This window comes from Apis florea, unplaced genomic scaffold (assembly GCF_048593485.1).
Source record: "Apis florea isolate Af1SG1 unplaced genomic scaffold, ASM4859348v1 contig_3585_pilon, whole genome shotgun sequence".
NCBI classification, from domain to species: Eukaryota; Metazoa; Arthropoda; class Insecta; order Hymenoptera; family Apidae; genus Apis; species Apis florea.
This window is the reverse complement of record NW_028256788.1, coordinates 2,385,804-2,412,533: the sequence shown is the minus strand read 5'-3', so window position 1 is coordinate 2,412,533 and position 26,730 is coordinate 2,385,804. Positions and strand designations below refer to the sequence as shown.

Here is a 26,730-nt window from a genome sequence, read left to right as displayed (position 1 = left end):
TTCCATGCAACGATTTCGGGCAAAATTTTAATTATTAATTTTAACATCGATAAAGTTATTTCAATAATTTAAAAAATCGTTTAAAACTTGATAGTAATCGGAAATAATTCGTCAAATGTATGAAAATGGCGATTGCAATAATACGTACAACAAATATTACTCGAAATTTTTAATCAGTTTTATTTTTTCTGGTTTCAAAAATTTGTAACATCTTATTGAATTAAGGGAAAAAATTCATATCGACGCCTTTCATTTCGTCTCTCCCGAGTTTTATATTTTTCTCCTCTATCTGATCGTTTTACGAGGGAAAAAGTGGTATAGGCTCGTCGCAATTGAAACGGAAGTAGAATAAGACTTGATTGGGCCAGCCACAAGGAATGGAGGATGTAAACACGATTGTGGTCGGACAAGCGGGGGAAATAAGGCAATTCCTATTCGTCCCTTCGTACATTTGAACGATCCTTGATGCTGGGGATAAAAGAAAGAAAGAAAGAAATCCTTTTTATCCGTTGACCGAAATTGCCGTGAATCGCGACGTTTTTCGCGGCATCGCGCCGATTCTTCGAAGGCGTTTAATACGTGAAAAATGAAGATACCCCGTCCTTCTTGTTCTCTCATCGTCTGACAACGTTTCAACCGGAATATCGATATTCATCTCTTCTGAAATGGGACGTCGGGAGGATGAATGATTCTGGCCTCGATGCTCTGGCTATACATGGAAGAGCGAAGTTTCCCTGGGAATAAATTGTGCGTTTTATTTTTTAAACGCTCGATTCTATTGTTTCGTTCGACCATGTTTTCTCGTTCCCAGAGAAAACAGATTTTCGAGATTTCTTTACGAGAATCTGTCCGAAACGCTGCATCCATCGTCCAATGTATGCACGACGATGATTAATCAGAGAATTGAAAATTATAGAAACAAATGATTTAGCTTCTAGTCGATCTAATATTGTTTTTGGCAAATATCGTTTTTTTCTTCTACCGTTCTTCAAGTTTTAATATAAAAACGAGAGTGTCTGCTTTTTTTGTCGATAATAATGATAATAATATTACAAAATACGTACGTAACGAAATATTAGATTAAAAATCCTTTTAAAAAGGATTTTATTCCCCAATTCAGATTTCCCTCGTATCGAGTCTTAAAATTAAATCGAACGACAGATCGAACCAGGCTGAAAGTTTCGCGAATATTTTCTAATTATACGCTTTCGTGACTTCGATATCGACGTGTGCATATTTAACAATTGCACTCAACTGGGACAACTAAAAATACAAACTCTTTATTATGCCATTGTGTCCAAATGTCCTCATCTTCGAGTGCACGTTAGCTACTCGACTAATTTAGCACAAAAAGTGGGTCCAATTTGGCCAACAGCCATGTTTGATAGCGAAACTGGTTATGCTTTAATGCATCGCGAAAATTTGCATAAAATCATATTTCGTTGCGTGAAAACGATAATCATATAAAGATATTTCAATGTGTATGCATTGTTATTTGTTATTTGTAATTAAATGTTTGTACAGGGAAAAGACGAAAGGTAAGATCGAAATGTTTTAGAAAAAACATGAAGATATCTCGTTTTCTTAACGAATAAAAGAAGTTACAAGTTAAAAAGTATAAAGATAATATTTCATCGAATAATAATTCGTATGCTTTACCAGTAGTTCATTAAGCCAGATAATTAATTTTGCAATAGACGAACATGTTTCGTTCTTTGTTCTTTCTTTTATCCTGCTCGAATAATAATAGAAATTTGCAGGTTAAATTAATTTCAACGAAATAATGGGCTTAAATTAATAAAAACGGGACAAACAATTTTGTGCGTAATGCAATAAGAATACGAGAGAAGAAGAAGAATTAATATTATTTTAAACTATAGATAAAGATAGTTTTATAAAGATGTTTATTCAGAAAATAATCGTAATATTGATGCTTCCTGCAGAATTCTAAACACTTTGAACTCGAATGATATTATTTGATTTGATAATTCTAACGCATGACAATTGAAATGATCGATCGAGATATATATATATGCACTTTGCAACCCATATCAAGAATGTGACGAAGCTTGAATACGATCAATTTCTCCCTCTGAGTGTTATGCATTATTTCTGTGTCGTGCAAATCTTCGATCGATCTTGATTATCAAACGTAAGAATCGTAAGACAAATACAGTTCTAATAATTAAATTTCCTTACAAATATTTTCCATGGTAAATATTCCGTGAATGAAATTTTTCATGCAGGAACAGTGCGTTGCGAGCAAGGTTTCGTAAGGGAGACATCTTGGATGGAATATCGAAGGGTGTTGGAATCTCCGTCGATACCGAATTACTATCAGTGGCTTGATAATACGTGACAGGATCATTGGGAGGTTTCCGTGAAACCGTAGCAAAGGAGCTATTGAAGTGACATTCCAATTCCAGCTCAAGCGTGATTAATGTATCAATTCTCCTCTATGCTCGATCTACGTGACTTCTTAAGCGGGTGTCGATGAAAAATTTCGACGAAAGAAGTACAGAGAGAGAGAGAGAGAGAGAGAGAGAGAGAGAGAGAGAGAGAGAGAGAGAGAGAGAGAGAGAGAGAGAGAGAGAGAGTATTTCGTAAAATCCTTCTCTTTTTTTATTTATTAATATTTCGAAAAATATCACGAATCTGTCTGGTTACATTTTATTGCGATACGAATAAATTTAAATGATCCAGTAAGCAAGGTATGTACGTATGCACATGCATAAGCAGCATTTCTCCATGTATATCCTTATCTATTTAACGTATAGCGGTATTAAGGTCAGTGTCTATACATAACGCTGCATATCACCAATTTTCTATCTAGAGCATGTGCTTAAACCTTGTACGAACAGCAATTCACAATTAGTCCACGCCTAAAGTCTACACACCCTGGTCTGTATTCAATTTGCGAATTAAACGATACGCGCAACCACTTCTCCTCAATCCAATCAACCCTCCTTGTTGATAAAATAATATAATAATATAATAGTAGAAAAATTTTCACAATTTGAAATATGAAAAATTTTGAATTTTTAACATTTCCGATTTTCATCAGCTGAAATTTAATTAAATGATATGTATCCCTTCTCAATCTTTTGTTGATAAAATAATATAATGGTAGGAAATTTTTCACAATTTGAAATATCAAAAAATTTTGAATTTTTAACATTTCCGATTTTCATCAGCTGAAATTTAATTTAATTAGCTGAATATTTTAATTAAACGATATGTATCCCTTTTCAACCTCTTGTTGATAAAATAATGTAATAGTAGAAAAATTTTCATAATTTGAAATATCAAAAATTTTGAATTTTAATTTTTTCTATTTTGGTCAGCTAAGTTTAATAGAATATTTTAATTAAACGATACGTGTCCCTTTTCAACCCTTTGTTGATAAAATAATGTAATAGTAGAAAAATTTTCATAATTTGAAATATCAAAAATTTTGAATTTTAACATTTTCGATCTCGATCAGCTAGATTTAATAGAATATTGTAATTCTCATGCAAATAATTAAGTTACGTCATATTGATAAAGTATCAATTTCGTTTCAAGTAACTTTGGATTAAGTTGGAGAGGGTTGGAGTGCATTCGTGTGCAATGGAAATACATTGCATATTAAAATTTCGTGTTTATTTTCTTAAATGGAACAGTATTTTTTCAATTGTATGTCTCGAAACGTTGGTAATATCTCCATTTTCGGAATACCAGTACACGCACATGTTATCCACTTCCGCGATACACGCATACCACGCTACATTCAAAACTATTTAATTTTGCCTAATGAAATTTTTTTCCCATCTTCTACCATTTTCATTATTTCCTACTATTTACTATATTGTGTCGAAATTTTATAAAAGTGTATCGGATGAAATTGTACGTTTTTGTTTTTTCGCGATTATTTGCGATATATCGATAATGAACGATTTGGTTGAAACTATCGATTTGTATAGGCACTGATTGCAAAGAGGGGCGAAGTTTGCACATTTTTCATCAATTTAAAACTTTTTCTTCGCCAATAATACGAATCAGAGCGCGTGCGCTTGCCAGGAAACTCTTAAGCTCGAGGGGCTATAAAACATTTCCGTGTCGCCCTCTTGGTGGTCCATTTTTCACCACTTTTTCCCTTCCTTAATCGTTCTCTCCCTGGAGACCTCTCTAAACTCCATTAACAAATGCGTAAAAAAGGGCATTGCTTCTCTTAAATATATATATATATATATATGATTATATCTGATTCAATTTTAATAGATGTGAAAATTATATTGGTATACAATCGCGAATATGAAATACGAATTTGTATATGAAATAATAATTATGTCTAATTTAACGTTGTAGCAAGCTGTTCATTTTACATCGAATACAATGAAAGTGTTCGAACGATAATCAGAAATGATCGGATAATAAATAAATAAAGTTCAATTATGATAAGAAAAATAAAAGACTCGAGGGAAGGCGAAATCATGAGCATGACGAGTGGAACGAGACAGTGACGGGGTAAATAGAATAAGAAAGACGTGGGCAGACAAATATAATAGGATTACCGCTACAACGGACGAGTAGAATAAGGCAGTTGTGATCAGACGAAATAAGATGGATATAATTGGATTAGTAGTACGGGCAAGTTGTGATCGGACAAGTGAAATAAGATGAGTATAATTAGACTAGTAGCACAGATTAGTTACACTCAGACAAGTTGGATGGGGCCAATTAGAAGATAATCTGCAATTTATATTACTACGGAAACTAATTTAATCTTCAAAACAATCTATGCTCCTAGTTTCCTGATCATCGTATCTTTATCCCATCTCCTCTATTGGATAATAAAAATTAATTTTCAAACAACATTTATTTTCACTTATAAAATTGAAGGTCTATTATTAATTATTCACCGAATTTCCAAGCTAAACTTATAATTAACTCGCGAAACATTCCCAGATTTCTCTGGTAATCTCTTGTCCTTCCCTAAACTTGCTTACTTTCTGTTTACCAGATATTCCGTATACACGGAATTTCGGTACGGTAATCAGAATCAATGTGTCGTCCGGAGAGTAGTTCGTCCTCGTTTATTATAAATATGTATCGTGCAGCGAGCGTTTTACCCTCGCGTAGATAATCGCGCGATTCCTTTCATATTTTCCACTCGCAGCTTCGAAACGACCTATTTCACGATTTTCTTTTTACGATGAGCCCAGTTGAATTCTTTAAGAAACCGAGGGAACGCCTGTGAATTGCTGATTATCTCGGAAATTACGTTAAAACAGGGTGCGTTTTTTCCAGCAAGCAACTTGGGAGAAAAATTTGCTTCAAATTTACCAGTAACATCTGGGCTCCCTTGCATAATCAGACTAATTTTATTTGTAAAATTTCACTTGACTTACTCATCAGTCACGACAAAGTAATACAAAATTGTGTGTATTCTGAAATAAAGAAAAAAAAAAAAAAAAGAAAAAAAACAACTTTTTTTGATCGATCAGTGCCAAATTTAATTTAAACTCATTATCACGGTTATAAAAATAACGTTAAACTTATTATTAAATTGTAACAGTATCCCGTAACGAATGGAAACTATTTCAAACATTCGTCGAACAGTTTAAAATAATGATGAAAAAACTTTTGGGGAAGCTTGTTGAAAATGGTCGTTAAAAGTAGTACAGATTAGATTATAATGGAACAAGTAGTATAACCTATGCATCGCCGGACGAGTGACAGCCAGACAAGTAGAAGAAAACTATTATGGCAGTAATAAAGGCGCTTTTCATCTCAAATATCCGAAATAACTTTTCAATACAGGATTCGATATGATTCCGTTATTAATCAACGAGCGAATAAATAGAAATCTAAAACATATCATCAAAACCCAATCGACTTTAGTATTTTCAATTTAATGAGAGTAATCACCGCGAGTAACGGTATTTTCGTATTTTCCTATCGGGTTAAAACTGTTTGAAAAGCAGTCTAACACTATCTTGTTCAGACGCGGTTACTTTGAGAGGGCTTTCATCCTTTTTTGAAAGGAATTATACACATATATCGTGTACAACCATTAGAAAATCATCCTAGGGGCTATTTTCCCCTAAAGGGAAAATCGTTAAAAAAAAAAAAAAAAAAAAAAGAAAAAAATATCTTTCGATTCGTATAAACTTCGTTTGGACACTTTTAATTCCTAGCTTATTCACGCGTGTTTTCCAACTTTCAATAAAACGCTTCAACGACGCGTGAATTTTTAATTTACTTTTGCCCGCGGTTTGTTATGGAAATCAGGCTTTGGCGCTACCGTCGACGCCATATTGGTCTACATTTGAGGTTAGTATTCACCAAGTTTTTAATAAAACGATGGAGCATCGGACATTGATGCGCGAACGGGAATGAAATTTCGTTGTTTTAACATTTTTTTTTTTTTGTTCTCCGATATTTATATGCAAATTGAAGCAAGTCCAATTCAAATTTTACACTCTTTCATTTTATCGACACTATTGTATCGAAGATAAATAGTTTCGTAAAGTTTTTCAATCGATCGAATACTATTTAATTATTTTAATAATTAATTAGATTCTAATAATATTCTAATTAATAAACCCGTTCAAACGATATTTTATAATCGAATTTAATAATACGAAAGAAGACGCAATTATTATGCTTTTTTCTTGATGCTTTCATTAACACGATAAATGATAGTCGAAAAATTATTTTGGAACGCGTCCAAACTTTCCAACTTTTATTTTCCATTTTATTTTTTATTATCTTCTCTGCCATATGTAAACGGCCTCGTAAATCAATATGACCGCCAGCTTCTGCGGTTTCCACTCCAGCGCGTAGTTTAAATCTAGTAAGAAACTTTAGAATATCGTAGGCACAGAATACCTTCAATTTTGGAATTTTGATAGAATTTCGTATCGCAAAATAGCCTTGGCTTCTTAAAAATTACTTATTATTATTTCTCGAATAATAAAAACCGCCGATTAAAATCAGTCGTCATAAAAAAATATAAAAACTTTCTCCAGAATTGAACCGCTCGAAAACGAACGAAATAAAAATAAAATCTCGAACCAATGAATTAGCACAGAAATCAGCAATGATAATTTGTCGATAATAATCTTCGTCTTCCTTTTTCCAATCCTCTTAAATATCAACGGGAGAAAAACAAATTGCTTGTAAATGCATTAACGAGCGATTTAACCCGGACGAAACTCTCCTCTTCAACAGGAGAGAGTCGTTCAACAATCGTTATTATTTATTCGATCGTTTCATTCGTTCATTCATCCCTCGTAAAAATGTCATCCCTATTCCCTCTTCTCGCGTGTAAAATATTATTAAAACGGCATCGATCAATCGAAATGTCGCCAGGTATAGCGTTTAGAAAAGTCGATTTAGAGGAGGGAAAGAATTTTCGGGGTGGACGAGGCTACCTTGAAATATTCGCCCGCTTCCTCGAGCATGAAACTCGATGTGCGCGATCTCAACTCCGCCAACGTGTACACGTGCATTGAACCTATTTTCTGGTTAAACGCTTATCTATCTCATTACTGTAATCTGCAATTATCAGATTACGTAGTAGTAGTAGTAGTAGTAGTAGTGGTAGATTTACAATTCAGGATTGTAGGGGCTCTTGCCGCGGTTTAATTACCGACCCTTTACCGGGAGCAATGCCCACTTTCAACTAACCGGAGATTTATAACGCTCGTCTTCAACCCCTTTATACCTCGATCGTGCCTTCTTTATTCCACCTTGTTCTTGCTCCATTGCAAGATCGTTTAAAAAATTCCCTCCTTCGTGTTCCTTTATGAAAATATTGCGCATAATCGATCAATTGTGTGTGACGTATGGAAAGTTTGAAACAAACTTTTTCTGCGATACAATTAAACATTGAGGATTTGTAACGCTCGTCTTCAACCCTTTATACCTCGATCCTGCCTTCTTATTCCACAAGATTGATTTAATGAATTTTATGAAAATATTAAATTGAGCAATATCGATCAATTGTGTGTGACGTATGGAAAGTTTGAAACAAACTTTTTTTGCGATACAATTAAACATTGAGAATTTATAACGCTCGTTATAATTTAATAAATTAAATATTAAATTGAGCAAAATCGATCAATTGTGTGTGACGTATGGAAAGTTTGAAACAAACTTTTTCTGCGATACAATTAAACATTGAGGATTTGTAACGCTCGTCTTCAACCCTTTATACCTCGATCGTGCCTTCTCATTCCACAAGATTGATTTAATGAATTTTATGAAAATATTAAATTGAGCAACATCGATCAATTGTGTGTGACGTATGGAAAGTTTGAAACAAACTTTTTTTGCGATACAATTAAACATTGAGGATTTGTAACGCTCGTCTTCAGCCCTTTATACCTCGATCGTGTCTTCTTGTTCTTATTTCACAAGATTGTTTGAAAAATTCTAAATATTTTAATTGCGCAAAATCAATCAATTACGTGTGACGAAAGTTTAAAGCACAAACTTTTTTCTAATACAATTAAACATTGGACAATTGAATAAGAGTGGACAAGTAGAATAAGATTGTTGTGACTACCAGATCATTTTCTCTAGGATTATTTATCATAATTGATAAATAAAATAAGACTTATGGACAAGAATAAAATAGATCTGACATCTTGAACTCAGAAATTTTATCTTGCTCTGTTTTTAATAAAAACAAGCGTGAACGATATCGTCACGTTTTATCTCTCTGTTCACTCCGTAACAGAGAATAATATTCTTGGATTTTGTTTCTGCAAATTGTCAATGGCCAGTCTCAATTTCAAACCAAATTCGTCGCTTCTTTCAAATCTTATTATATATACGATATTACAATGCAAACGATCCATGAAACCAGAGACTATATCTGTTTAACTTGACACATAATAAAAATATTTATCACGAGATAAATATATCAACGTGTATTCAAGAGTGTAAAGAGATTAAACAATCTTATGTAATAATGGAATCTTTTTTTACTCGTCTCTCTTTCTTTTTCCCCGTTTTTCTATCCGTGCGCCGTTTTTTCTTTTTTTTTTTTTGCGCGCGCGCGTATAGAAAAATAAGGAGAAATAGCAGGTGGATAATGATCGAGAATATAAACAAAGAAACGGGAGAAAATAATGCCTGGTGGATGGTCGTTAGTAGTCAGATAAGGGAAAACTAGATTCAGAACCCGCGCCACCCGTTATGATAACCCACAAATGATAAGCAAATATCGCTATAGCGGCATAAGTTTTTTTTTTTTGGTTTGTCTCGTGCGATTTTTTATACGCATGCAGATTCATTGGATTCAGTGCATGGTCGAATATTTTGTGAAATTTTTCGCTCGACCGAGTTCGAATTCGAAAAACTACGAACGAGTAATTTTTACATTTAATTATAAACGAAGTTTTTGTATTAATAATTCGGGAATAAATTCTGCCTTCTTTGTTGTATCAAATCTTTTCGTTGATGGTATATCGTTAAACGATGCTCTTTTATCTTTCCTTGTCAACCTTGTAAACAAGTCGATAGATCAAGTTGTTTGTTGTTGTTATTATTGTTATTATTATTACAAGGTTTCCGAATCCAAGGATACAACTTTCGACTTTTTAGTTTAGAAACACTTACTTAGGAATAAAGAAGCTTAGAAGATTAAATCCACGGCTTGGCTTCGAGCGGATCAATAATTTATCAGGCATTTAACATCGAAATTATTACCTTCGTACATATTTGAACTGCGATTTCGAAAAGCAATTTCGGCGTGTTTATCGAGGAATAACCCCAGCGTTAACCCCTTTTCGTTAACCGATAATGTTAACTTGGACGTTGTTACGTTTCTAATGCGCGCGTTGTAACGCGAGTAGAACGCCATTAGAAATAGCGTAGAGTTACATCGCTTCCTCGCCCAGTTCCTCGCGTTTAATTACTCCCTCTCTCTCTCTCTCTCTCTGCTTAAACTCTCTCTAGAACCAATGAAACGAATATCGCGACAACTCTGCGAAAATTTTCTCAAATCTTGTACAAAAGTATTGAATTTCTCGAATGATTAAAACAATGATCGCCATCATTTTCTTTTTTTCTTTTTTTTTTTTTGAGAGCACAGTCGAATAATTTGAAATTTGAAATGAAATTTATAAAAATAAAAAAACGTGAGTGTTCCGACGATTGATATGATTTTTTTTTTTTTTGATTTTATATTTCCGCGAAATTTTCGGATTAATATTTTTGTTATAATCCTTCGATCGTCGTTGATATATTTGTATATATACAATTATTTCGTTAATCACAATTTGGATATAAATTTTGTTTGTCGGGCCACATTCGATGGATTCGCGTTTATTTCCCGATTTAATAATTAGCAATCAGAGTAGCACAAAGCGCATCGATAACTTCTGATTACATTAATATATTATTGATCACGAAGCGATCAATCCGCGGAAATATATGCATTTCGCTCGATTAACGTTTATAGAAATTAAAGTGAGTTGAAAGGAAAATCGGTGGAATTGGAAAATTTAAGTCGCGAGAGGGTGCGAGTTCAGTGTCTACCGAACGATCGACCCGTTTCACTTAAAGAAGTTGGAACGAGTTCTGTGTATAAAATGTAACTTGGATCGCTCGATAAGAAGAATTATTGAAACTTTTGTTGGAAGATACTTTTTCTTTCCTATTGAGACGTGAAACATTGTAAACAAATTTATATTTCTATAACGGTCGTTGTAAAATAAGTTTGTTAATTATTTGGAAGTAATAATTCCAACCAAATAAAATTATATATTTTTTTGATATTGATATTAATTTTCTGTATTAAAAATGTATGAGATTGTGTTACTCAATATGCATGAACCGATATTGCCTGAAATCAAGATTGAAATTACCTCGTATAAATTACCTCTCCTGATATTAATATAACCTCTTCAATTTTTGTAACACGTTTCTTCAAAATTCAGTATGAAGGTACACGACACTTCTTACGAATTTAATTGCATTATGAATTTTTATTACATTAATAGATGTTTGGTGAAAATTGTTGCCACAATTATTTAAATTATTTAACGCATAAGATATTAAGTAATTTACGACACATTTTTTGACGATAATAAAATTATTCGTAATTTTTATCGACAGTAGATAACACTTGTTAAATCAAGGGAAAAATTTTCGCGAGTAGAACAATTAATTTTTAAAGTTGTACAAACGCTCTTTTGTTTCGATTGAAACGTAAAACTTGCTAGGTTTAGAAATATGATATCTAAAAACAACGGATTGCTCCACCATTTCTTCTTCTTTTCACAGAAAGTTTTCCACTTGTCCTTCTTTTATTTTTATATAGGACACTTTATATTTAATTTCTGAAGTCGCACGTTTTCAAACAAGGACAAAAAGTTATTTACGACGTTGAAAGTTGATAAGTAATTTTTTCAATCTATATTTATTTTCTCCATACCTTCAATACATTTCCCTAGAACACTTTTTCTTCTCACTAGATAAGTCGTCCCACTTCCATTGTAATTACGAGTCGAAGAGACAATTAATTTTTGAAGATTTGAAAAAAAGAAAACTGTCGAAGTGATGTATATATGAATATATACATTAAAAAAAAAAGAAAGAAAGAAAGAAAGAAAAGAAAAAATAATAATAATCTACAAGTGGTTTAATCTCAGAGGCAGGACGCTCGAGAAGGTTGCAGACTGTTTCGTTCTCGGTCAACGTTCGCCACGAACCACCTGCCAACGTGACTCCGTTCCTGCCTCCTACAGAATCGTAAAGTCGACGATCGAGTTTTACTTTTACGATGAAATACCGGATTCCTGGCTCGACCCTTTCCCCTCCGATAGGAATAAAGCCAAAAGGATCTCCTTTCTACACGACGAGGGAGAGAAATTTATGTAACGAAAGCTTATCATCCGCATACGTTTTCACTCTTCCTTTTATAATATAATATACGAGAGGATCTTGATCGAAATTCTCCCTATATCTCATTTACTTCCTTCTCCTTTATGTTCATGTATTTATTATAATTTATAATAACGCGATAGGAATCTTTGGCTCTTTTCTCTTTTTAAATAATGATATCGACGATTTGATTCGTATCCTCATAGATCCCTCGATTATTATTGTCGAAATTCTGTTTAAAGACGCGAAGATAAATAATTGTATGCCTTGGAACGAAGTTTAGCCGAAGGTGGATAGAGGAAGAGAATCGAAAGGTGTCACGTACAATCGTTGAATTTCGTTCGCCCTGATCGAGAGGCGATAGTGATCGAAGGTTTTCTGTTCGTGCCACGGACGGATTCTCACGTGTGCGTACACCGACACTATTCGTGACCCGGATCAAGACTTTGTTATTATTATTAACTCTTTCGGGAGACTTTTCCTCTGCGCCACACCAAAAATGTGCACGGTGCACGAGAAAAATCGTTGCTTCGACGGTGTTTATTGAAAAAAATTGATGATAAAAACAAAATATCGATGCTACGTTTTCAGAGAAAGATACTCGATGTGCGATCCAATAGTACGTCAGTGACATCTTATGCAGAGCGACTACAATCGTTCGTAATCTCAGTGGCATCTTATGCAGAGGGACTATAATTGCTCGTAGTACGTCAGTGACATCTTATGTAAAGCGACTATATTCGCCCAGAGTACCATTAATGGTATCTTATGCAGAGCAAGTATAGTCGCCCATAGTATTTCAATGACATTTTATGCAGACTATAGTCGTCAGTTGTACTTCAGTGGCATCTTGTGCAGAGCGATTATAGTCACCAATAGTACCTCAATGGCATCTTATGCAGAACAAGTATAGTCGTCCAATATTTCAGTGACATATCATGCAGACTATAGTCGTCTGTAGTACTTCAATGGTATCATCTTATGGAAAGCAACTATAGTCGCTCATAGTACTCCAATGGTATTTTGTGCAGAGCGACTATAATCGCCCATAGTATTTCAGTGACATCTTATATAGACTATAGTCGCCCATAATACTTCAATGGCATCTTATGCAGAGCGACTATAGTCGCTCATAGTACTTCAATGGTATTTTGTGCAGAGCGACTATAGTCGCCCATAGTATTTCAGTGACATCTTATATAGACTATAGTTGCCTGTAGTATTTCAGTGGCATCTTGTTCAAAGCAACTATACTTGCCCATAGTATTTCAATGGCATCTTATGCAGAGCAAGTATAGTCGCCCAAAATTTCAATGACATCTTATGCAGACTATAGTCGCCCAAAATACTTCAATGGCATCTTATGCAGAGCAAGTATAGTCGCCCAAAATTTCAATGACATCTTATGCAGACTATAGTCGCCCAAAATACTTCAATGGCATCTTATGCAGACTATAGCCGCCCATAAAACTTCAAGGGCATCTTATGCAGAGCAAGTATAGTCGCCCAAAATTTCAATGACATCTTATGCAGACTATAGCCGCCCATAAAACTTCAATGGCATCTTATGCAGAGCAAGTATAGTCGTTCAAAATTTCAATGACATCTTATAGTCGCCCATAATACTTCAATGGCATCTTATGCAGAGCAAGTATAGCCGCTCAAAATTTCAATGACATCTTATAGTCGCCCATAATACTTCAATGGCATCTTATGCAGAACAAGTATAGTCACCTAAAATTTCAATAACATCTTATGCAGACTATAGTCGCCCATAATACTTCAATGGCATCTTATGCAGAGCAAGTATAGTCGCTCAAAATTTCAATGACATCTTATAGTCGCCCATAATACTTCAATGGCATCTTATGCAGAGCAAGTATAGTCACCTAAAATTTCAATGACATCTTATGCAGACTATAGTCGCCCATAATACTTCAATGGCATCGTATGCAGAGCAAGTATAGTAGCCCATAGTACCTGAATGGCATCTTATACAGAATACAGTTGCCCATAATATTTCAATGGCATCTTATGCAGAATATAGTTGCCCATAGTATCTCAGTGGCATCTTATGCAAAGCGAAAGACGTGATCGAGTATGCGGAAACGTAAAAGAATTCGAAGATTTTTCGCAGAAAGGATCTGCGCAAAAGGATATTCGAATTTTCTTGGATATTAAAGATCGATGGTTTGATCTTTTCCGTCTGGACGGAGAGAAGCTTACAATTGTTCGATTGCATTCGATTCGATCGAAAAATGGTGATGATCAGCAATGGCGGGAAAAGGTGGTTACGAGATGGTGATGGAGAAAATGGAAAATGGCGAAGAAGCGAAGAAGAGATTGACGATGATGGTGGACTTCTATGTCATAGCTGAATCGTATCCATTAGAAGTAAAAGAAATTCGCGATAACGAGTTCCATTGTGCTAACGCGGAAATAGTGAACACGACTGACGCGATAATGGAATTTGTAATACTTTGTTTTCGCGATATGAAATGACGAAACGATTCGATTCGAATTCTTTAGCGAATTTACGTGTCTTTTTTTTTTTATGACAAAAACTTAATCAAAAGTTTAAAATTTTTATGGGATAATTAAATGTTGAATTGTTGGGAAATTAATTGATTAAATTAGATATTATTTCGAAAGATCGTTGGATTTCTATGTACACCGTTGTGAAGTACGATCGTAGATACAATTTATAGAAACTAGTTGAAAAGATACTCGAAATTTGTTTGAATTATGAAAATAAATAATTAATTAGTTATCGTTTCTTTCAAAATGGTCGATAGAAATACTTAATTTATTAGAAAAAAAGTCAATTGTTTTAATACTTTCTTATCTTTTCTTTCGTTTACATTAGATCTCTTTCTCGATTCGGATCCAAGCGAACACAAATCTTAATAATGCTTTAATTAATTAATAAGATAGCTAATTACTTTTAATTAATCAAGATTCCTTTTCAAACGAAACATAAGATATATTCTGCGAAATCTTATAATCGTTATACGAGGCAATTTTCATTGGAAATATAAAAGGATTAAGATTTAAAACCTATTTAACTTCGAATTCTCGAGAAACAATAACTAAAAATTAATAACTCACCTAATCATTATAACTAACTTTGAACTAACTCGTGTAATTATCACAATTTCTCTTACTTTGTAACAATATTTTATACCTCACAAAGTAACAGAATAAAATCAAAAAGGACGACAAACTAACGACAATATAACAAAAACCTTACACTTTGATATAACTTCCACCTCCTACAATTTTGTAATACGCGAATAAATAAATAATTAAAACAATGATTGACTACAAACTAATACCATTCGATCACATTTTTCGAGTCACATCTCATTCTTATTAATTACCTCTTATTAATTACAAACACGAAGCACAAAAACACACCAGCCAAGCTGTATTATCTCACCTTATTTCACTCGTTATATTCGAATATATAAGAAATATTTATTTTAAAATCTCAGCGTGAAAAGTCTGCGAGGGATCGAAGCGTATCGCGCGCGTGTAATTAGCGCGATAAATGGCATTAAGCGATAACGTATTACCTGGGAAATTCGCGTGGCAAAGCGCCAAGGGCGCGGCGGTTACATTGCGCGCGAATAAATTAAACAAAAAGAGGAGGAGGGAGGAACGTTTAATACCGGGAAGATTGACGCGGCCACGTTTGACCGCTGAATAATTACGCGGTCTCTGTTAATTTCGGTGGGGCGGGCCGCGCGAAAAATTTCCCCCGTGAAAATGTTATCCCCGCGGGATGAAAAATTCGAAGCGCGCGGACAAAGGACGGCCGGGTTTTTTCCAAGCTGAAAAATTTTCTGGGATGGTGGAAATAAACGGCGAGCGAGGCGAGAGGGAATTATTGAAAAGGAAAATACGCTTTGATAGAATAGAAATAATTTTCTAATTTCCTGCGATTCGTGAATTTTATTATTTACGGATCGAACCCGTTCAATTAGCCGTTTGATTAACAACAATTCGTGTCGCCGCTAATACGCGAATCGAATATGAATCAGGAAAATCACCTTCGTTAATGTAAATCGTTTTCGTAACGCGGTATTGTTATATCGATGATAAATTTGATTTATTCGTCGATGCGTGTGTGTATGTGTGTGTGTGTGTGTGTGTGTGTGCATGTGCGTTTCTTATATCCAAAAATTCGCGTTGCAATTAGAATAACTAGATAGAGTAAAGGAGAGAAAAGTAATTCGCTACGCATCACTATTCGCTAACGAATTACTCGATATTTATTCGAAAATTGTTTGGCTAGCATTCTAAATGGAAGCTAAATCTAATACGCAACTTGATGAATCTTTCATGAAATATATTGCGAATTTCCTTCGTTCGGCCGGTATAATCACCAATTCACAAAATGGAAACCCATCAACTAGAAATATCTATATATTTTGATTCAGAATTTCTATTAACGAACAATTAAGAAATAAAATTCGCAATATAAATAAGAAAAATCACGTTACAGTTAAGTTTCTTCGTTTAATTTTATTCCATTTTGAAATATTTAATTTCGTCTCAACGAAAATTCCTAAACTCCATTAACTTAATTAAAACCGTTAATAAAAACGAACGAACAAAGGTCTCCTAATTTTATTAAAAATATACGTAACATTTACGCTCCTTCCTTTAAATTACCCTTTTCTACCCGCCACTTTAAACAATGAAACATCGATTATAAGATAAAAATGTGCCGCGCATCCTTCCATCCAATTTGCGTCAATCATCAATCATCGAAATGAGAGGCCGGTGGCAAATGATCGCTACGAGTCGCGATATTAATAGTCCCAAATCACAAATTGCAGGTTAGCAGGAACTATCCAGCCGGAGCGACCGCGAGATTCCGGAACTTACGAAATTCCGGTGACCGCAGCCGCCAAGAATTCTCACGTTCCCCGAGATCACGCTGCAAACTACTATATCCATCGATCACCGAAATCACGAGAAATTGCACATAAGCCTGTCCCTTCGCCGTTACAATCCATCCATCCATCGTCTCAGACCTCCATTCCGTTAAATAATCGTAGCCTGGTGCACGTATATACGTTTGACATCGTCCCGCGAGTCAAGAAGGTTGTTGACCACACGAGCGCGCACACACACACATACGCCCAGAGCACGCACAGAGGAGGCAGGCGTCAACGCAAAGACGAGGCGGCGTGCTGTCACGACGACGACGACGACAGGAACGAGCTGACTTTCCACAAGCTCGTACACATAGCTGGTTTACAAGTCGGGGTGAGCGGCGGCAGTAGCAGTCGGCCCCTTGTCGCGTGGAATCGATAGTCTGCGTGCACGAAACGCCGATATAAGCGCTCAACGGTACGCCCAACGACATTCGCCCATCGCGATTCCTTCTTTCGATCGTTCGTGTTGAGCCAACCGCGTGCACGGAAAGAACGAAAGGAAAGAACGGAACGCGGGCGAGTGGAAAAAGAGAGCAGGTTAGTGCGGTTAGAGGGACGGAGAGGTGGAGGGGGCAAGAGAGAGAAGGAGAAAGAGAGAGAAGAGGAGGAGGAGGAAGAGAGACAAGGATGCACTAACCTGTCGAAGCGGCAACGAAATCGAACCAACACACAACTAGCACGGAGGGTGAACGGGGGAAGGCAAGTAGGCAGGCGGCGACGATCGAGCGAGAAAGCGAGAAACTGGTGAATCCGATAAATCAATGAACGAAAATACTTCGCGCGAGCAGAACGGAAGAAGGAGGATAACGACGGCGAGGAAGAAAGTTAGGAGTACGCGAGACGAACCATCGCTTTGCGCCAAGATTGATAAAGGTAGGAGCGATTAAGAGCGAGAGAATGATCGACTCGCGGAATTCTGCTCTCTTTCCGACCCCTTTACTCTCATTTCACTGTTGGGGGTGTCTTAAAGGCGCTGTTTCAATGAGATCACGCTTGATGGAGCGCGAGAAAGCAACGAAAAGAGGCGATATTAAAAATAGTCTACCCAGTAGGATCGAAGAATCTTACCCACCTAGTTTTCTCTACGTTCGCTGTAAGAATATACCGAACGAGCGAAGAATAGAGGAGGCTGATTGGAAAAAATAAGAAATAAGAACGTATGTATCCGTGCGAATATAGAGTACACTACGGATTGAAATATGATCGTGATGCAAAAGGATTCTCGAGTATCTGACCGTGGATAAAGATGGACGAGATCAAAGCGGATAAAGGAGAACGAGAACACACGATGAGAACGAGACTGTAATGTTAGAGTTGAAATAAAATATACGGGTGGCGCAGCTCGGTCACTCGAGAAACTCTCGACCGCGATCGTTCGGCGAAGTAATCGGTCGACAAAACGCGGCGAATATAATTAGTCATCGTGACGAGCACACAATTCGCTTCTGTGGCTGAGCTTTGGCTGGCCAAGGGTCCCTCGAGGCGAGGATCCACTCAGGATAACTCGACGAACGATCCGGATAGAACGATGAAGAGAAATCTACTTACCCACGGTCGCGCTCTCTTCATGTCTCGGGAACTACTTCACGGCATCTCAACGACACTATTCCGCTTCCGTATCCTCCATGTCGATGCTGCGTTGTCACGATGGCGCTGGTCGAAGTAAACCGTTGGCTGGCACAATGAACACTAGCTCTACTCGCTTCGACACACGACGAAGCCAACGATCTCACAGTCCGTTGTTCCTTCCCTTCCTCTACGCCTAACCTCTTCTGTCACCGATGTTACAGCATACGTTTTACTACCGACACTAGACTCGTCGTTCGGTTTATCCCGACTCTCGAGCGAATCTCGGTTACCGGTTGATCGTCTCACCGTGCCACCACCCGATACGAGCGAAAGATCATCGTTATTCGTTCGTGTCGCGATTTGTCCCGATGTTACGACGATATCAGGACGAAAGCTCAGCTTATTTCGGCTCGTGCGCGGACTAAACTGACCTCGAATCAAGCCGCCGTTTCTGTCTTTCAACTGAAACTGCGAGGAGGGGCGAGGTGGGGATAGATGGAGACAATAGTGGGGACGAGTGGCGCGCGCATAGGCTCGAGTGCGTATGCGTTGGGGTAGTCACTACGACCACGACGATCATCACGACAACTACTACCACGAAAGGAGAGGAGAACGACGTGGTTTTTCGGGTTACGCGAGAGCACCGATTTTTTCGGAGCTTGCATTCCTGATTGTCTCTTTGTTTCTGTTCTCTTTCTCGCCGTGCATACACGCAGAGATGGTGCGCGATACGATGCAAGTTGCGCAATATTCGACTGGATTCTCCGTGAGATCTTTTCCAACCGTCGGCTACGCCAATCCGCTTCCGGCCAAGTTGCTTCTCTGCCCAACTTTCGGTGTAACGTGCGTGTGCACACACACACACACACACACACACACGTATGTAAACGCGTGGACGGTTTGTTTGTTTCGAGGGAATTAGAGAATGCGTTTCAGCGGATTCCAAGGGATGCTTCGGTTTTAGAAACAGGGCTATTTGTTGAGAAACGCGAGCTTCTTTGTTACGGATTTTATACTCTTTCTGCCCCGCTCTCATTCGAGTTCGTTTCGACCGAGTTGTGCGCTAGTTTCTCGTTGGACGTTGGAATTTTAATGACAGAAAGGGGGTTAATTCTATTCTCATCTTGTTCGATTCGTTTCGTTGATTATTTTGAAATTAATTATAAATTGAATTATTACTTAGGAAACTTAGGTAGGTGATGAAAGGTGAAGGAACAGGAAATATCGTATTGAAAAATATATCGATGTACTGAAAGAAGGAGAATGAATTGTTCGTTGAAAGTAATTATACTTTTTTAATTATTTAAAACAGAACAGAAAAAACGGATAGTTTTTGACGTGTTAAAAAAAATATATCGCACAATCCATAGAAAATTCTGTTTATCGTACATTTAATATTATTTCTTCGAGAAATTATTTTATTTATTTTATTTTTAATACGAATATTCTATTTATAAAAAAAAGATTTATCTATATTTAAAATATTTAATATCATGAAGTATTCGATATTATTAATTAATTAAATATTATAATTAATCAATAATATTATAATTATCGATTAATTTCGTGAAATTATGGAGTCATCAGTGGATGAAGAATCAACAAACAACTGTTTGTTTGATCCATTTACGAAACAAGGATTTACGAAACAAGGATTTCAGTATTTTAATTGAGCCTTTTGCAGCATTTTCATGGTATCTACTTCCCTAGAAAGCGGATAATAATATTGCTTTCCCGGTATTAAAAAATGTAACAACAGAAAGACAAATTATGTTATTTGCTTAAAATCCCCTGTAACATTCCAGTACTTTATGCTCACGGCTTTATGGTACAGCATAAAGTCATTTTCAAAGGAACAATAATAATAACGTTATCTTTCCAGAAATGATTAACTAATATTTTTCTCGTATCCCTTCTTGAGATCATAAAGTAAAGTGAAAAAATAATACCACGAAAATAAATGTAATTAATTCAATCGAAATATCGTATATTATTTTATAATAAAAATAATGCATAACAAAGTATAATAAAATTTTATGATACAGCATTTTCGCTGTTTTGAAAGTTTTATAAACAAACTTTCTGTATATACGATGAGCCGTACGTAGGATGTGCAAGGTGTATTGCTATCAAACTGTAATATCGAGTAACATATTGTTCTCTGCACAAAAAAAAAAAAAAAAAAAAGAAAGAAATAAATTGAAAATTCAAAATAAAATTTTCTTTGAATATCGAGAAAATTAAAAATATACCAGGTATTACGCATTCTATTCTATTCTATATTTATAAATATAAATAATACTATCTGTTTATTTATTATCAATGCGAGTATTCATCGATTTACAGACTTTAAGTTAATCAATGTCCAGAATTAAGTAGAAACAAATTTCTCTAAATTTTTAAAGATCGGCTTTAATTAAAATTTCATTTTTCGTTTAAAATTTATTTCAGACATCCCACTATATGTAAACTTTCGAGCCGAAATTAATCTATGGATAAAATTAAATCGAAAGGTTAATTAATTCCTGCATGCCTAGCCATTCCAGCCGGTTGAAGACATTCAACGTCGATGTCATCATTTCGGAAGAGATAGTCGTATAGAGGAGGGTGACGATCGTATTCGAGGGAGAGAAATTGAAACGTCCCTGACAAAGTACGTAATTTACCCATTTAGATAGCTACTTTATATTCATTGTAGTAATTATACGTACTATCTCTGACACGATTTTCGATTTATATCGTTATAATTTTTAAATATCGTTTCGTTAATTTAAAAGAAAGTGATTAATCGTCGAAATGAAAATAAGAAATATCGAAGGAATTTTAGGATGGTTTAAAAGAACGGATGAAATATTGTGATTAAAAAAGTTGGTTTAATTAATTAGTATCATGACTCAAAAGGTAATTACGTTCTTATCAAGACATTATAGGATATTTATTGCACAACGTGTCTAAGAAAATTGAAAAAAAAATTATGTAAAATTAAATACATAGAGGATAGTTATTTACGGGAATTATTTATTCACAATCTAGCCACGACGAATCTTCATCGGGAAAATAAAAATCATCCAACAATAATATTCTTCCATTCTTTACCTCCTTCCCCTTCTCTATTATTCGAGTCGTTACTTCATCCCTTTTTGACCTCTCTCACCCTTCTCCACCATCCCTTCTCTCCTTCAACGAGGCGTCAACGTCTTAAAGGGGCTGCTGCGAGTAAGGCTTGCCCGATGACGAGAGCGACAACGATCGATTCACGAGGCTCTTTTCGTATTAGGTCCAGAAAGACGGGAAATAAAGCTTTGCGCTTGCGAAATAAAGCTTTCGTGCTTATTCCTCGCCACGTTTCCAACTCTGTCCAGCAGCAACGATCGAAATAATGGAATTGTTTTATCGTTGACTCGATTAAATACCATATCTCGCGAATTTATATTTTCGAGATGTCAACGAGAGTTGATGCAACGATTCGTCGTCGTCCTAATTATATATTTTGATTGTACTGTTTTTTTTCTTTTGAATAATTTTGCACGATATAATGCGTTGAAATTAAATTCAAATATTTCACAGTAGAAGTGGAATTTTTTGGTCTCTTTATAAGGGTTCGTGGAAAAATGAGGAAATTTATGTATAGTGATAATAGAGAATTCATTCGGATTTTTTTTTTTTTTTTGCTAGTCTAGAATAGAAAATTTCAAAGAAAGAACAGCGAAAGAGATAGCAAGATACTTCAATAAGATAATTCGATATGACTTGAAAGGTAGGAACGGTACTGTTTCACGTTACAGCATTGTTGTTCCTTCCCCCTTTCGAGAATAAGAAGATATTCAATGTCCAATCTCAGAAATTTTGCTCGTACTTTCTTCTGTCGTTGTCCATTTTTGCACGGTTCATTGGATATTTTTCGTGTTCTTATCGGTAACAATTCCAGAATTCTTGTAATCGTAAATATTCTATACTTGTTTCCAGAAAATTTCGCTTTCGAGAGAATATAGAACTTTGTTCTGCATAATTTATTCTTTCTCCTGACTTACTCTTGATTTAATCTCATTTATATTTTTAGTTCTTCGCACAGAAAATGGTTGCCCTTATCCTTTATTTATATATATAATTTATGAATAAGTATTCAATGGAATAAAAAATTATAAAAGAGTCAAAAATGAAAATAAATACAAATATTATTATTAATTATATATGAACTTTGTTATCCATAAAGTGTTTACGATAAAGATACACTGTTATTAATTTTGAAAAAAGAAATAAATAAGTGAATTTCAAATGTTGAACTCCACTAAATCATTATTAATTCAGAATAAAATTATTCCTTGTAACAATTGAATTCTTTTTCATCCGATGATTTACATTCGTCGATATTGCAATTCACATTGCTTCTCATATGCTCTTTTGATAATTTTTGCAGTTTGATGATTTATATATACTTTTTGTGTGTATGCGTTATAAATTGGCTAAGATAGGTAATTCCGCGGAAACTTATTGCCCTTTTTCGAATCGATCAGTGATAGAATAGGCGTGTTGTGCCTTATGGCTCGAGGCCAGTAGGGGTTCGGAAACCAAGAAGGTTCGGATTGAATTTAGGGCAGCCTGGCAAAGTGATTTGGCGTAGAAGACACGAAGTGAATTCCCATTGTATTTAATATTTCTTCGCGATAACAAGAATCAATAAAATTGCTATATAATATTGTCAAATTATGGTGATCATGTTGTTATTAAATATAATAACAAGTTTATATTATATACAGGTGTGTAAGTGGCAATTTTACAATTGTGTTATGAGTTTTAATCAAATAGTAATAGTAATAGTTTGAAAAATATATATATATATATATGTACATATCTACGATGTACAAAATTTATTTCTTGGAAGCACGTGGTGAATATGAAAAGTAAACGAATCTCTTCAGTTGAGTTCGAATATGGTTCAGTCTACCGTCTTATTACGTCCACATCAGGTTACTTTCCTTAATTTGATGTTGCTGCTAGAATTCTGAAAGCGTGCTCTTAGCGCTGTTAAGGTACTTCTGAGTGGAATCTCTCCTCCAAAAAAAAAAAAAAAGGAAAGAAAAAAAGAGTGAAAGCATACGGAGAATGGTTCCTTCGTACATCATCACATTTAATCCGACTTCTGTGTACAAGGCAAATATTATGACTTCAGATTACATTTAAACTATCTTTTCCTTCCTTGCCAAATTGTAAATTTGAGCATTCCTATTGCAAACATAGCAAGTTGATTTGCAATCTCCATAAGTGTATAATATTTTGTTGGAAATAAAACCTCAAGATTGCAATATTATTAAATAAAATAAAATGATAATAAGGGGAAATTAATTTAATAAATTTATCATTGCTTCAAATAATAAACAATTTTTATTTTTGTTTATATACAAGATAATCATTTATCTATTAATAAAATTCTATTTATTTTGTATATGCTTTTAATAAATAACATTTTGAACATTACTTATATTAAATATTATTTCAAGCATGTATTAGATGATATTGTGTCATGTAAAAGTCATCACCAATCGGCCGATCAACAGTACGGATCACGGCCGTTAGATGGCTTTAATGCCATTGCATTCTCGTTAGTATTATCTACGCTATGTAAATATAACTATCGAATTGAATAAGTTGAAAAATAAACATAGTTTCTTCGAAATTTGTTTATCTGATCGTATAATTTTTAAATAATTGAAAGATGGAAAAAGATTATGAATCGATATTATTTTAAACAGTGTCAGCATATTCGTATTCGATATTCGGAAAGTTTCAGTTTCATCAGTGATTTTTGGCTATCTTACAGTTATTTCCGTGATGTTAGATATCAATTCACGAATGATTGAAATCATGCCAAAGTGTATTTGTTTCTTTAGGCTTCTTTTTATATAGGATCTAGTCTCTGCAATCTTAATAAACAGATTTCTAATAGAAATTTGAAAATATTACATCGCTATAGATATAAAAGAATATTGGTAAATATATTATAACTACGACATAAACTAGGACAAAATAAAACACCTTCCCCAATAATCGATTGATACTTTATTGATCGATGGCAAGGACATCAAGATATGATATCGCATAGATCGAATAACGATGTAAACTAATGGTCATGCAAATGGTCTGTAAATATAATATCAGAAAAATTTTTGAAAACTTTAATTTTTAAAATCAATTATTTTTTTAAATGGAATAATAATAAAATGATTTGAAAACGCTAGTTAAAAGCCATAAATATTAAATCAATTCAGAACTTATTAACCTTCTCTTATCGTGGAAAGAACCATTTTTGTTTTTACATATGGCGCCAAATTGCTACGCCACAATTCTAAAGCAATATACTATATACATTACGTTAGGCATCGTGACAACCAATATGCTTCTGTTCTACTTCATCGAGAATATTGCACATGGGTATTATAGTTTCATAAGATAGCATCGATATCATGTACAATCACTGTACAATTACACGTTTATAATAACATATGCACGTGTTTGCATAACGCAATTGCATGGCTTCTATATCTAGCTTTGTTACGTCGATTTCGATAGCTTATTAATCGTGTTAGAATGAAGTTAATGAATTAACGTCACTCGTTTCCTTTTTTTTGATCATGAATCCAAAGCAATATATCGAGAGAAGTTATTACACTTTTATTATTATATAATCATTTTTATTATACAAGAAATTATTTTCATAGCTTAATATTTGCAGAGTTCGAATTAAAAAAGGTTTTTTATTATAATAATTGATTTTAAAATACATTTCAACGCGTTGCAACGTTTTCTCTTCGGAATATGGCATAAAATTATTAAAAAGTTTCATAATAACAATATTTTGATGCTGATTTTGTAAGATCGTATTTTTTTGTCGATCTTTGTTCCTTTTTTGCATTTCTTTATATAGAAAATTTATAACAAGCATTATATATTTTTAGAAATGATTTGTAAATTTGATTTTGCTCTCTATAATCCAAACAAATTAGATGTCTCGTTCGTTCATTTTAAAATTAGTATATCATATATCACATATATTGTTTGTTTATTTGAAAAGCAAGATTGTAAGAAAACACGTAGCGTTTATTGTTTCAAATGAAATATAAATTTTTTCTGATGCGGAGATATTTTAAATTAAACAAAGAAAGAAATTTTGCAATGTTTTTTTTTTTTTTGAAATCGAAGCTAAAATAAAATTTTTTTTTAAAACTGTTGAAAAAATATATTCAGTTTTTGCAACCTTTCAACCTATTTTTGTCATTGAAACATCGCGAAACGAATTGAACAAATACCAGTTATTTAATATTTTATTAGAAAAAGAAGTTTCCAATTTTTTTTTTTTTTTTTTTCTATAACATGAATCATAATATTTCAAACTGATATTTTTTATTTTTTGACAAAAGTCAACAATATATTTCGAAGAATAATTATCATAAAAATTATAATAATTGTCATTAACAGTTTTTACTCATATCTACTTTAGCAATTTAATATCAAAGTTCATCTAAAAATAATCCCTGCAATGGCACACACTACACGTTAACTAGATTATTCTATTTTAAGCTCCATTAAATTGATATTATGGAAGAGTTAATATCACTAAAACAAAAAAAATAATCAATTAAAGATTAATCGCACGCGGCCAAGGCACACGTGCCACTTAATCACACGTGATCGAAACCATGACCTTTAATTAAAACGCACGTGAAACCGAGGGATCTCGAATCGCCGTAACCCCCCCTCCCCCATCGGAGGCCTAATTTGGCCTAAAACTGCGCCCGATCGTCGATCACGTGTCACGCTTCGTTCCTCGCCTTCGAATCGCATCGTGCGCCAATACCAATACCAATGCATCCCAGAAGTCAGAATATGTATTCGGAAATCGGCCGAAGTGAACCGGCGATAAGTCAACCGATGGATCTGTTACCAGACGATTACCGGCCGACTAGTCGGTGCGCGACAATCTACGACACGGAACGGCGAGGTTTAATCGATTACGATCCGACAACGTTGCATCTTTGTCCCTCGCGCGCGAAAAATTCCGCGAATTTTTCGGATTTTCATGACCGAATCGGATCGAACTATTAACGTTATTTGCTCGATGGAGGCCCGTTCGTTTATTTCGAGATGTGTGCTGTTGGTTTATTGCGACTGAATTTTGTGGTTCCATGTGAAAAAATTTATACGATAATTAATCGTAAATCATTAAGACGAATCTCGTGTATTTTCGTGTCTTTTTATTTTATTATTCGTCGATTATTCATTGTCGACGCATATTTTATCGCATATGATTTACAGTTAGCTTGTTGGTTTTTGATAAATA

The 26,730-nt window shown here is 34.7% G+C and overlaps 1 protein-coding gene across 2 annotated transcripts in view; it reads right to left on the bottom strand.

Annotated features, from left to right (window-relative positions):
* Positions 1-18,835, bottom strand: part of LOC100869474 (potassium voltage-gated channel protein Shaw) — a 53,440-nt gene extending 34,605 nt beyond the window's left edge. Inside the window, exon 1 of one of the 2 annotated variants that reach the window (XM_086914184.1) lies at positions 18,375-18,835. The gene's annotated coding sequence lies outside the window, so the exon portion shown is untranslated. The remainder of the gene's footprint in view (positions 1-18,374) is intronic. The other variant, XM_086914183.1, reaches the window with a different exon arrangement.
* Positions 18,836-26,730: the final 7,895 nt, after the last annotated feature.